Here is a 12,497-nt window from a genome sequence, read left to right as displayed (position 1 = left end):
GGTTTTTTCCCTAGATATCCTTGGCCTCCAAGGGTCATCAGAGTAATGTCGAAACTGAGAGGTATTGAGGAGAATCAAATGAATTCTATTAACCACCTGACCTGGCTTGACCGAGTGTGCAGCCAAGGGGTGACCATCGCTTGCTTTTCTACCTAAGAAACCCCAAAGCCACACGGTAGTCAGAGGGAGAGGAGGTGATGCTCAGAGGGAGGAGGAGACATCTAAGAATCACCTACATGACTGGTGAGGAATTCCAAGGCAGCTCCCTAGAGTAATTAATCTAGAAGTCTAGTTAAAGAATGAGCAGAATAGAAAACCTCTGACAGTTGATATCAATTTTTAATCCAATAGAGAGGAAACTAACAATCGAAACAATCAGCCTTCGCTGAAAAAGAGTTATTGCAGGAAGATGGTGAAAGCATTAAAGAAAATTCTCAGTGGTTTTCTCAGCAGAATTCAAGAGGGTAGTGAATCAATAAAACAAGAGAAGTCTATAAAAAAAGAAGCTAGGAGAAAAGATAACTGGGAAATAAGAACTTTTTCTTAGGGGAGAGATTCCACTTACTGGATCAAATAAAATTCAGTAGAAAGTATTTAAAAGTAGATGGCACAATTTTTTAAAATGAACTTTAAAATTAAAAATAACTTAAATTCCTCTCCTAGACTTCAGAGAGAAAAACAAAGAGATTTAAGTTATTTGAGAAAAGATGAGAGGCATGGGAGATAGACCAGGGGGATCCATCATGAAAACATGAAGAGAAAACAGAGCAGACAAAAGACAAATAATAAGTAAAGAGAAAAAAACACATTTCACTGAATAGAAGTTTTAGATATTTTGTTCATAAAATGTTCATCAGTCACCAGATAAGAATTGTAGCAAAAGACACACCTACCTAGGATAACTATTCAAGAATAACTTTTGATGCCTATATATACCAAAATAGTTCTATAGACTTTTACACAGAAGAAAAGCATATTTCCTAAGAAGGAATGAGAATCTGACTGCCATTGGCCAGCTGTTCTGCAGCCCTAAATGTAGACATCAGTGGAACAAGGTTTACTAAGTTCTGAGGGAAATGGGCTGTGAGTCCCGAGTTCTACATACCCCTCATCATTGCACAGATAAGGAGGGTTAAAAAGACACTTGCTGTCATGTGTAAACACAGAAAGCACATACCCCTGCAATTCCTTCCTGAAAAAAATTTATTTAGAACATTCTCCCAACAAACAGTTAAAAATAAATAAATGAAAGGATGTGATGGATATGCCATAGAAGAGACAGTGGAGAATGATGAAATGCATAAGACCAATGAAGTCTAGTCAATTCTTATACCAAATTTGCAAAGACAAATATATGAAGGAATTATTAGCAATCATGTCGAGGTAAACAGTGACAAGAAAGCAATGATGGAGCTCCAGTTACAATTCTAGATGACTTCATCAAGCTGGGAAATGGAGAAAGAGAAGCAAAGGCCACTGAAGGCTTCATCTTACAAAGGATATGGTGGGAAGGGGTTCTTATAAATACAATCCATTGCATTGATACTGAAATGCAACAAAAGTCTTAACATGCTTGTTGAAAATTTACGAGTCAATACCAGTAGACAAGTATTAGAATTCTTTCTTTGAAAGAATCAGAGGATTATGAAAGAACAAAGAAAGTTCATCAAATGAAAAAACTCATTTATTGAACCTGAGTAGATTTAAATCATTGTAAACAAATAATGCACATTACCCAGTGGGTTTTTTTTTTAGGAATTTCAAAGTTTCTAACATTAGGAACATTAGGAGATCAATTACTGCAACCATTTTGTTAACAGATTAAATAAGAAAAAGTAATCCCATCCACAAATGTTGAGAAGTCATTTGGTAAAATCTAGCATCTATTTCTGACTTTTTAAAGTAGTGGACTTGAACAGAAGAAACCATCCTTGACATGAAGAACAACAGCAAACAGCATACTTGATGGCAGAATACCAGTGACATGCCTACAATGCATGTCTGGATTAGGACCTCTGCTCTCGATGTCTGCATCATTCTAGCTAATTAAACCAGATCAGAAAAATAAATAAGGAACAAAATCTAGAAAAGAAGAAAATTATTCATAAGTAAACAGATGTTGTTTACTGAGGAAAAAAGTTTAATCAAGTGCAAAACTACTACAACTAGTAAGAAAGTACAGTAGGGGGGGTTGTATATAATTCACACCAGTCACAACTTTAAAATACCTAGGGAAAATACATAAAGAAGTTTGAGTACATCATATATTTACAATGGTCATACATTAACAGAAGGTATTTTAAAAAGATGTTTTGGGCTTCCCTGGTGGCGCAGAGGTTGAGTCCACCTGCTGATACAGGGGATACAGGTTCGTGCCCCGGTCCGGGAGGATCCCACATGCTGCGGAGCGGCTGGGCCCGTGAAGCCATGGCTGCTGGGCCTGCGCATCCGGAGCCTGTGCTCCGCGGCGGGAGAGGCCACAACAGTGAGAGGCCCGCAAAAAAAAAAAAAAAAAAAAAAGATGTTTTCATTTTGGAGGGAGGAAAAGCCCTGAATGTAAACTTCAGGGCAGTCTAGAGTATCCTCCAAGTGCCCTCATTCAAAGGCTTTTTCCCCCTTTCTAACAGGTTGGGATGACCCATGCTCCATCCATTTTCCCATCCCTAGAGCAGGTCCATCCTATTTGTTGGGAAAAGGTCCAAGCCCCGGGCTTGGAGGCAAACACAAAGGCTCACTCATCAAAGGTTCTCAGAAGCAAAGAAAACCAGTCTTTACTCCAGCCCTTGTTTTGAAGATAACCAAAGAGTTTAAACCAGACCACTGACAAATGGAGTCTTTCAGAGCTCTGTGTACGTGCAAATTAATTTCTACCTGATTACTACTGGTGACCATTTCTCTCAATTTAGGATGATCCTTAAAATCTTCAAGAGAGTATAGTATCTAATGAAGGTTATCACAAAATATGACCTAATCAAACATCACAGATGATCACAGACAACGTGTCTAGAACGTAATCACCCAAACTGCGTTTAAGGAATCAGAGCATTTAAGGAATCAGAGCATTTCAGATGCAAGACAGGGAACGTGTCCCCTATGGACAAGACCAGGTGGGAAAGGACCAGGTCCTGGTGAAAGGACCAGGTGGGAAAGGAGGAGCTAACTGCCTCTTCCTCCTCAGCTCCAGCCAACTGCTGCCAGGCAGGAATACAGAAAGGGGGTGGGGAGGGAATGCAAAGAGCTGCTCCCTTTGTTGCAGGCTCCACATTTATCTCTGGTGTTTGAAGAGTTGAGTGCTTCCCATAATTCTTCAACAGTATAAGTATTATGAGGACCAAACAAAATTTGTTCCTCAGCCATTTTTGGCTATGGGTTGCAATTTACGACCTCTGCTAGAAGCACATGTAAGTCACAGTATTGTTGGAGTTCCTACGGATGCCGTCACAGAGGTCACTTACATCTTCACTGTGCATCTATTGTTTGGGGAGGAAACTGCCCTCTCACTCTTATCATGTGATTCTAGTGGGGCTGCCAATTGTACTACACCAATGCTTGGCCACAGCAATCAGTCTAAGGGAAAGCATGTGACCTAGGTCAAACTAATCAGAACCATTCCCCAGCATATTTCAAATGGAGCAAGAAGAAAGGGGTCCTGTATTAGCTTTCTATGCTGCAGAGCAGATCACCACTTAGTAGCTTCGGACAATACACATTTATAATCCTGCCATTTCTGTGAGTTAGGAATTCAAGCAAGTCCTCTGCAAGGCTGCAGTCTAAGGTGTTGGCCAGGGCTCAGTTCTCATCTGGAGACTCAAATAGAAAAATGTGGATTAGGCTGCTGACAGCTCTCTTCCCTAGCACGTGAGAAAGTCTGCTAAAAATGAAGCCAGGAAAAGACAAGTTGAGATAAGAACCATATGAAGGGACAGAGAGTCCTAATGACATGGTGAGTCCCTAATTCCAGCTGTGCCTGAGACTGAATCCACCCTTGAACTTCTCACTTGTATGAGCATTAAAGTTTGTATTGGGATTATGCTGGTTGGAGTAAGTTTTCTATCTAGAAACTTACAAAGTCCTGACAATTACAAAGCCCAAAGTAAAAGCATCTTTACATAGTCACCCTCTTTTGCTGACCACTGCATACTCCAACTGCAATCCTATATTTATCTTACATGGTAGATAATTCCCAGTTGAGATACAAAAAACTGCAAACTAGTCTTGGTCAAATTCCAGGCTCTTTTTCAAATAAAACAGAAGGAATAAACTCTTTTCAGGCCTGCACTCCCCCTGAACATTGATGCCAAAATGCTAAAATACAAAAAATCAATAAAGCAAATATAGTAATATACTTAGAAGATAATACACTGTGAGAAAGTGGCATTCATCCCAAAAAAGCATGGATAGGGTGAACATTAAAATTTTACCACATTAATAAATTAAAGAAGAAAAACCAAACGATCATCTCAATAGATGTAGAAAGTGTTTGATAAAACTCCATGTCCTGGGACTTCCCTGGTGGCTCAGTGGTTAAGAATCCGCCTGTCAATGCAGGGGACACGGGTTCGAGGCCTGGTCCGGGAAGATCCCACATGCCTCAGAGCAACTAAGCCCGTGCACCACAACTACTGAGCCCATGCACCACAACTACTGAAGCCCTCGTGCCTACAGCCTGTGCACTACAACGAAGAGTAGCCCCTGCTCGCCACTCGCCTCAACTAGAGAAAGCCCACGCGCAGCAACCAAGACCTAACACAGCCAAAAATTAATTAATTAATTAATTTTTAAAAATTCAATGTCTTGACAATAACCACTCTACTCCAGCCAGACACCTCAGGAAAAAAAACAACAACACCCTCACCCCACCAGCAAAGGCTGAGCAGACAGCCTAGACTTCCATTCTTACCAGGCTATGACAAGGCAACCCAACCACTACCCTGTCAATGTGGTATCAGAGGAGGCTGGATAGGGAGGTGGGATGTTTATATCTGCCAGGCAGTAACAAGTCCCCACCCCAACCCACAGTGTCAGTGGAGACCACATGGGAAGCTCCTTTTCCTTCCCACTTGGGTGGTATCAGAGGGGGCCTAAAGAAGGGTCAGGACTTGTGCCTGTGCTAATGAGGCCACCCCTTCCCACAGTGTCAGTGGAGGTCATGGGAGTAGTACTAGGCACTCCTGCCTCTGCCAGGCAGAAGGGAATCAGCAGAGCCCTAGTAGGGAGCTGAAATTCCCACTCCCCACCCAGCAGTAAGGAGGATCCCCTCCTCCCAGGAATACAAGGCTGGTTCAATATTCAAAGATCAGTCAATGCATCTACCATATTTACAGGCTAAATAGGAATAAAATCACATGATTATATCAAGTGAAGCAGAAGAAGCTTTTGAAAAAACAACACTCATTCATGATAAAAACTTTCAGCACTGAACTGGAAGCCCCAGCCAGTGAGGCAGGACAAGAAAAAAAGACTACAAGTCTAACGTTTTTGAAGGAAGAAAAAGAAACTGTCATCATTCACAGATATTATTATTACCTACTATATAGGAAATCTAAAATAATTTAGAGATATAAGTATTTAAAAGAGAGTTTAGCAAGGTTCCTAGACAAAATCAATGTTAAAAAAAAAACCCCAATTGCATTTCTATATTCCAGCAGCAGATTATGAAATATTTTTAAAGATATCGAGAAATATAAATATAGATATTTATATATTAAGATATAAATACCACCATAGAGGGGTAAATCTAGTAAAACAGCTCCAAGACTTTTATGCATACAATTATAAATTATAAAATGTTTTGAATGATATTAAAGAGAGAAATACTTCTCATTCATGGGTAGGAAAATTCAGTATTATAGAGATGTTAATTCTCCCAAAATTGATCTCTATACATTCAGTGTAATCCCAAATTTTTAATCCCCAGAATTTAAGAAGCCGGTTCAATAATTTATATGAAAGAACAAAAGAACAAGAACAGGCATGAGGTATTAAAATTACTGGAGGGGGGGAATAAAGGGGTTTACCCTACAAGAAATCAAAACATACAATAAAGCAATATTTATTAGGGCAGGGCAGCATTGACACAGGAATAGACGAACCAATGGAAAAGAATAGAGATCCCAGAAGCAGATCCATTTATGTTGGGAGATTTGATATACGACAGACATGGTACTGCAGACTGGTGGAGAAAGGATGGGCTATAAACACAACTAGGACAATTGGGAAGACATATGTGTACCAGGAGAAAAGTATAAAATATTTATAGCAGCATTCAGTTGGGAAGCAACCCAATTATCCATCAAAATAGAATGTATAAATAAGCTGTGCTACGGTCATAGAATGGAATGTAGCAAATACAAACTAATGAATTTAGCTACACTTATAAATATGAATGAATCTCACAAACATAATATTGAATGAAGAAACAAGTCAAAAAGAACACCTACAAGTGATTTGATTTTTAGAGTTCAGAAAGAGGAAAACCTAAACTACATTGTTTAAAGATGCATCCATGGGTGATAAAATTCAAGAAAAGCAAAGAAATGATTATAACAAAAGTAAGGAGTGTGATTATCTCTGGGAGGAGAGAGAGAGAGGGCTGGGAGTGGGAAGGAATACACAGGAAGATTTCAAGGTGCTGGCAATGTGGCAATGTTCTACTCCTTAAATTAGGTGGCAATTGCTTTTTTATTCTTTAAATTTAAAATATGTGTTTTATATACTTTCATATGCATTTACATATATGTGCTATATTTCACATTTTTAATTATTTTAAATACCAAAAGTTTTAAATACTGCAATGAGATGTCACTTCTCAACTATCAGTTTGGCAAAGACCAAAAAGTCTCAAGACCAACATATTATGTTGACAGAGTATGAGTAAACAGACATTCTCATATACTGATAAGACCCTGTAAAATTGGCAATATCCATAAAAGTTACAAATGTACATAAAACATATATTTTTACCACATGTGCTAAATTATAAATAGGCAAGGATGTTTGTTGTAGCACTGATTGTAATAGCATAAGATTGGAAAGGACTGAAAAATCTAAATGTCCTTCAATATCAGACTGGTTAATTAAATGATTATCTATATTTACAATGGAATATATGCAGACATTTTAAAGAATGAAGCAGTGCTACATATGTTTTCTCTAAGGTATGTGCTAAGTGAGGAAAAGCAAGACGGCATGTATTTGTGCTAACTTTATTTTGCAGACAAATTTAGCACAAATACACAATGTCTTACTATCTTGCCTTTCTTACTTAACAATATGCATAGAACACCACTGAAGAAAAAGGATACAAGAAATTGCTAACGTTGTTTGCCTCGAGGGAGAAGAACTGGGTGACTGGAGACAGAGGCTTAATTTTATTATCCCTCCTATACCTTATAAATTTTGTTCCAAGTACAAGTAATACCTACCAAATAACAGTGATGATAATCAGGCTGATGCTGATGCTGATGGTGATATCAATAATCATAAAGAGAATTAGATGTACTGAGATTGAAATCCCAGCTCTGCTGTTCACAAGATGTGGTCTTTGGTAAATCGCTTAACTTTTTAAAGTCTGTTCCCTCAAATAAAAAACTAGGGCGATAATAAATACAACCTCCCAGGGAAGACTGGAAGTAGATACTTAACATACATGCATTGCTGGATTTTACTGAACTTACATAATGTGTGTAAAATGTTTGTCACAGTGACGGGCACATGGGGGAGCTCAATGAATGTAGTTAATTCTGCGGTAGCTGCTACTGTTAGATATCTGTCTGCCTCCCCATCCTGGGTGTCTAGGCCTTCACCTTGGGGACAAGGTGCTTGGCCCCTAAAGTGAGCACTGGCTTCTCTCAGACCCTGGGGAAGGCTCAGGAGGAAGCCGGCACCTGCTGTGCCCACCTCTCCATCTCCAGCTGGCCATGTCCCGGTCACTGCCTCTAACTGCAACGGACAGTGGGGATGTGGAGCCCCTGAGTATACTGGAGCCCCCAAGTATGCTGAGCCCCAGCACCCTGTGCACACTCAACATTCCAAAGTTTAAATTGCTTCTGGAACTAGCAGGGTCCCTGTAGGAGTCCACGGCTGCAGCTTCAGGACTCCCTTCACTGCTGGGGAAAATGGACCCTTGGGATTCCTCAGCCTCAGACAAGGATGACAGGTCCTGTACAGGAAGAGTCTGTAACTGAAATACCCAGGGCTCAGCCAACACAGCTGGGAGGAAGGACGTGAGAGAAATACCCACCAGAGCCTAAAGTTCCCACAAGGATTCAGGGGGAAAAAGAAGAAAGAGGGTCTCAGAGGTAAAGGAAGTCAGGCAGGGGAGTGTCTGGGTCTTTCCCTGGCATCTAGGGTCTGGTCCTGGGGTGCAGTGAGGAGTTGAGAATTGTGTCTGGGATCAGGAGACTCAGAGAGGCGGCCACAAGCAGGACACAGGTGGGGAGAGCTGGGCTGTGACAGGGACAGAGGTGGTTGGCCATCCCTTCTGCAGAGCATTTCCCAAAGATGTACTTTCCCCTCCCCTGCCTCTGCTCTGAGAAACCTTCCCGCAGCTGATGCTGGAGCAGGGAGGAGCCGCTGAGAGGCAGTGCCAGGCAGTCCATATCGCTCTCCAGGACTCACCACTTTCCAAGCCCCTGCCCTTCCCTTGCTGCTCCCTCCTCACAGGAACCCAGGGAGAGAGGCCGATGGGATTCCCGAAATCTCCCTCCTGCAGAGATTTCTCAGAAGAATGGTCTTCCTCAGGGTCAGAGGGTCAGCAGACCCAAGTCTGGTCCATCTGGTTTCCAGTCTATGGCTAGTTCTTTCTGTTTTTCTCACTTTCCTTTCATAATTACTAAGATTTTTTTCCCCCTGAATACCAAGTAACTTGTGCCCATTGTATTAATAGAAAATGGGGTAATACTGAAGAGGTACAAAGAGGAATCCCTCCCCTACTGATTTTGCTATAATTTCCTTCCAGTAACTTTAATCCACACATATCGTTTACGTAATTGAGATCATAACAGTGTGTAAAATTTTGTATTCTCCCTTTTCATTTACCATTATAGTGGAATAATATTCTGGTGTAAAAATCACAAATATAACTTTAATTATAGATTAAATATATGTATATATAATTTATGTTCCATTATATGAAGTGGCATAATTTACTTAGGCATTTCTTGGTGGACAGTTATTTTGTTTCCTATTTTCACTTGCAAATATTGCTCCGTAAAAGCCTTTACTGTGAGACATTGGCCCTCTACTCTCATTGATTCTGTAGAATTATTTCCCAGAGGTGGAATTGCTAAGGTGATGGGTATGCAGGTTTTTCAGGTTTTTACTTTTTCTAGGCAAACAGCTCCTCAGAAAGGCTGTATGAACATGTAAGGGGCTTTTTGACTACACTGAGCTGCCTCCACTCCCCAGCTACCTGCTGGCTCCAGAGACAGGTATAGATGGGACCACTAGCCAGGCCAGGTCCCCGGGACAAGCCAAGGAGCCACACCTGCACGTACAGCCCCACAAAGGTGAAAGCTTCCGTTCCTCTCCCCGCTCTCCCGGCTGGCCTCCTCTCCCTCCTCTCACTGGGCTGTATGAGTCAGAGCTCTTTCTTTTCTTCCATCCTGAGTCCCCTCCAAAGCCTGACACAGCCCTACTTTATCTCCCCTACACACACACACACACACACACACATACACACACACACACGCACGCACGCGCACACACATCACACCCAAAGGAGTGGGCAGCCACCTTTACCAAAGACTGCTCCCAGCACGGGATAGTCCACAACAGAGTTGGGATGCCCAGGGAAGCACCTGATTCAGCCTTCTTAGGATGCACATGGGGAAACTGAGACCTCAGGAGGAGAAGGGAGTTGCTCAAGCCACAGAGAATACACATGTCATGGGCAGGGGCGGGTCCCACAGCTCCGATCTCGGTGTGCAAAGGTCTTCCTAGCTGTTCAGTTCATCCCAATTGAACCAACTTTTATTCAGCATCTCCCACGTGACAGGCACTAAGATTTCCATGGATGCAGCTCTCACGTAGGTCAAATCCTGTGTATCACTCACGCCCACACCGCACTGTTCATGGGCAGGACTTTCTGTGTGCACAGGTTTGTCTGCTGGGAGTGGACACGACAGCTTCTCTAACAGAAGACACTTTCCTTGGCTTCTGCCAGCACAGCATGTCCTTGTCACTATCAAATTTTGTTTGTGACACTGACGGTAATGTTTACTTTTCATTTCCTGGAAGAGCTGGGAGAGACACTGGGAGGAATGTGAGATAAGTTGGGGCAGAAGTTCATGGCGGGGGCACACAGAGTGGACCTGCCTCAAGCAAACAGAAACATCCTCATGTGCTGAGGGACTTGGGGGAGGGTAATAGGCTTGCACAGGAAATACAATGAAACCCGTGATTGCACAATGGGGGAGCGTCTCCTGGATTAGGTCAATGGCTCTCTGCTGGGTGCAACTCGGCACACCCCTCTCCTCCCAGAAACATTTAGCAATGTCTGGAGACATTTTTAGCTGTTACAACTCAAGGAGTAGGTGCTACTAGCAACTGGTGGGTGGAGGCCAGGGATGCTACTGCTAAACATCCTACAATGCACAGGACAGCCCCTCACAACAAAGAATTATCCAGCCCCGAATGTCAATAGTGCTGAGGTTGAGAAACACTGGATTCAATTCAGGGCAGGAGCTTAACCGCCTGACAACACATCTGACATAAACTCTTCCACCATGAGTGAAGCAAAGGCATGCTGAACAAAGAGATGGATCAGAGAATATATAGAGCTGGTATTGGAGAGACAGGAGCTTTCAAAAATCTGTGCACCAAGACATCAAGGCAACTATTTGGTGGAAAGAACTCAGAATTGGAGCCTGCAATCCAACCCCAGAGAGAAAATCATTCAACCCCAATCTGTCATTCAACCCCAGAGAGAAAATCTTCCACTCCTCTGAGCTTTGGTTACTTCATCTATAAACCCTGAATGACAGTATCTTCTTCTTGGGGTGTTTCAAAGAGTGTGGCACAGTGTAGATGCTCCTTAATATTTACCACTCATCTTCCACCACGCCCCCACTCCTACACACACACACCCACTGCAATTAAGAAGGAGCTAGAGGGCTTCCCTGGTGGTGCAGTGGTTGTGAATCTGCCTGCTAATGCAGGGGACATGGGTTCGAGCCCTGGTCTGGGAGGATCCCACATGCCGCGGAGCAACTAGGCCCGTGAGCCACAACTACTGAGCCTGCGCGTCTGGAGCCTGTGCTCCGCAACAAGAGAGGCCGCGACAGTGAGAGGCCCGCGCACCCCGATGAAGAGTGGCCCCTGCTTGCCACAACTAGAGAAAGCCCTTGCACAGAAACGAAGATGCAACACAGCAAAAATTAATTAATTAATTAATAAACTCCTACCCCCAACATCTTCTTTTAAAAAAAAAAAAGGAGCTAGAGAAATATTATCAGTGAGGATTCTGAATTTAGAGTCTGAGCTATTGCAACTAAGAGACTAGAAATCCTCTACACAAAGGCATACAGGTCTCCCTATAAGCTAGTTGCTTGTACAGAACCCAAGGATGGGGTCAGAAAGCCAGAATATTACACAAGAATAAAATACAGCATAAAAGGACAAAGGAAAAACATTTCTTAGTTACCTCTGGCTAAGAAGTTCACCAATATTCCAGGGAGATGAGGTTAGAAATTAATGCTGTACAGCCTACTATCTGGTACGTGTAGTTCGTATGGTTATTGATCACTGAGTTAACTGGTTAGTAAGCTGCACAGTTGTCAGCCTGGTGTGTGTTCAATCACTCCAATCAATCCTTGTGTTGACTTCATAAAGTTCCTCCCCATATAGGAAGCTCCCCATATACTGCTATCAATCTGTATTAAAATAGGCAGATTCCAATGCTGACAACGTCAAGTTTGTGTCATTTATGGTAGGCAGACTGGAGAAGTCATCCTCCGTGTGGTTGAGTCTTTACCTGGGCTTGTCTCTGTCTGGAAGTGGATTGACATTTTATACAAGTTTTGTAGTCAAAATTTAAAGAGGCTTTAAAATTTACTGGTTCTAAGAATTGGATCAGCTTGGGGATTTTCCTCCCTGAGAATCTAAGAAAACTCAGATTAAATGAAATGTCTATACATTTACATTAAAGAGAAATCAGTCATAGGATTTTCCAGCCACTAGTCATAATGCGGAGGAAAATCTCTCCTTGACTGGGGATCAGGTCCGCTGGGGTCAAATCCTGTCTCTGTCACCAACTTAGAAGACTCAGGTCACTTCCCTCTCGAGGTCTCAGTTGCTTTTATGGACAATGAGAGGATGTAGCAACTTCGGAAACACCCCTCACACACCTAGACTACTTGAGGCCCTCGTCCAATGCTGGCCCGTTGTAAGCTCTGCTCCAACTCTGACCTTCTCTCATGTAAGAGCTGAGGACACCTTGCTGTCTCTTTCAGTTGTTTTTCTCTAACACACATATGCTCTCCTATTACACAGCAGGA

The sequence above is a fragment of the Lipotes vexillifer genome, unplaced genomic scaffold, assembly GCF_000442215.2.
Source record: "Lipotes vexillifer unplaced genomic scaffold, Lipotes_vexillifer_v1.1 scaffold920, whole genome shotgun sequence".
NCBI lineage: Eukaryota > Metazoa > Chordata > Mammalia > Artiodactyla > Lipotidae > Lipotes > Lipotes vexillifer.
The sequence above is the reverse complement of the archived record's forward strand: the minus strand, read 5'-3'. Positions refer to the sequence as shown.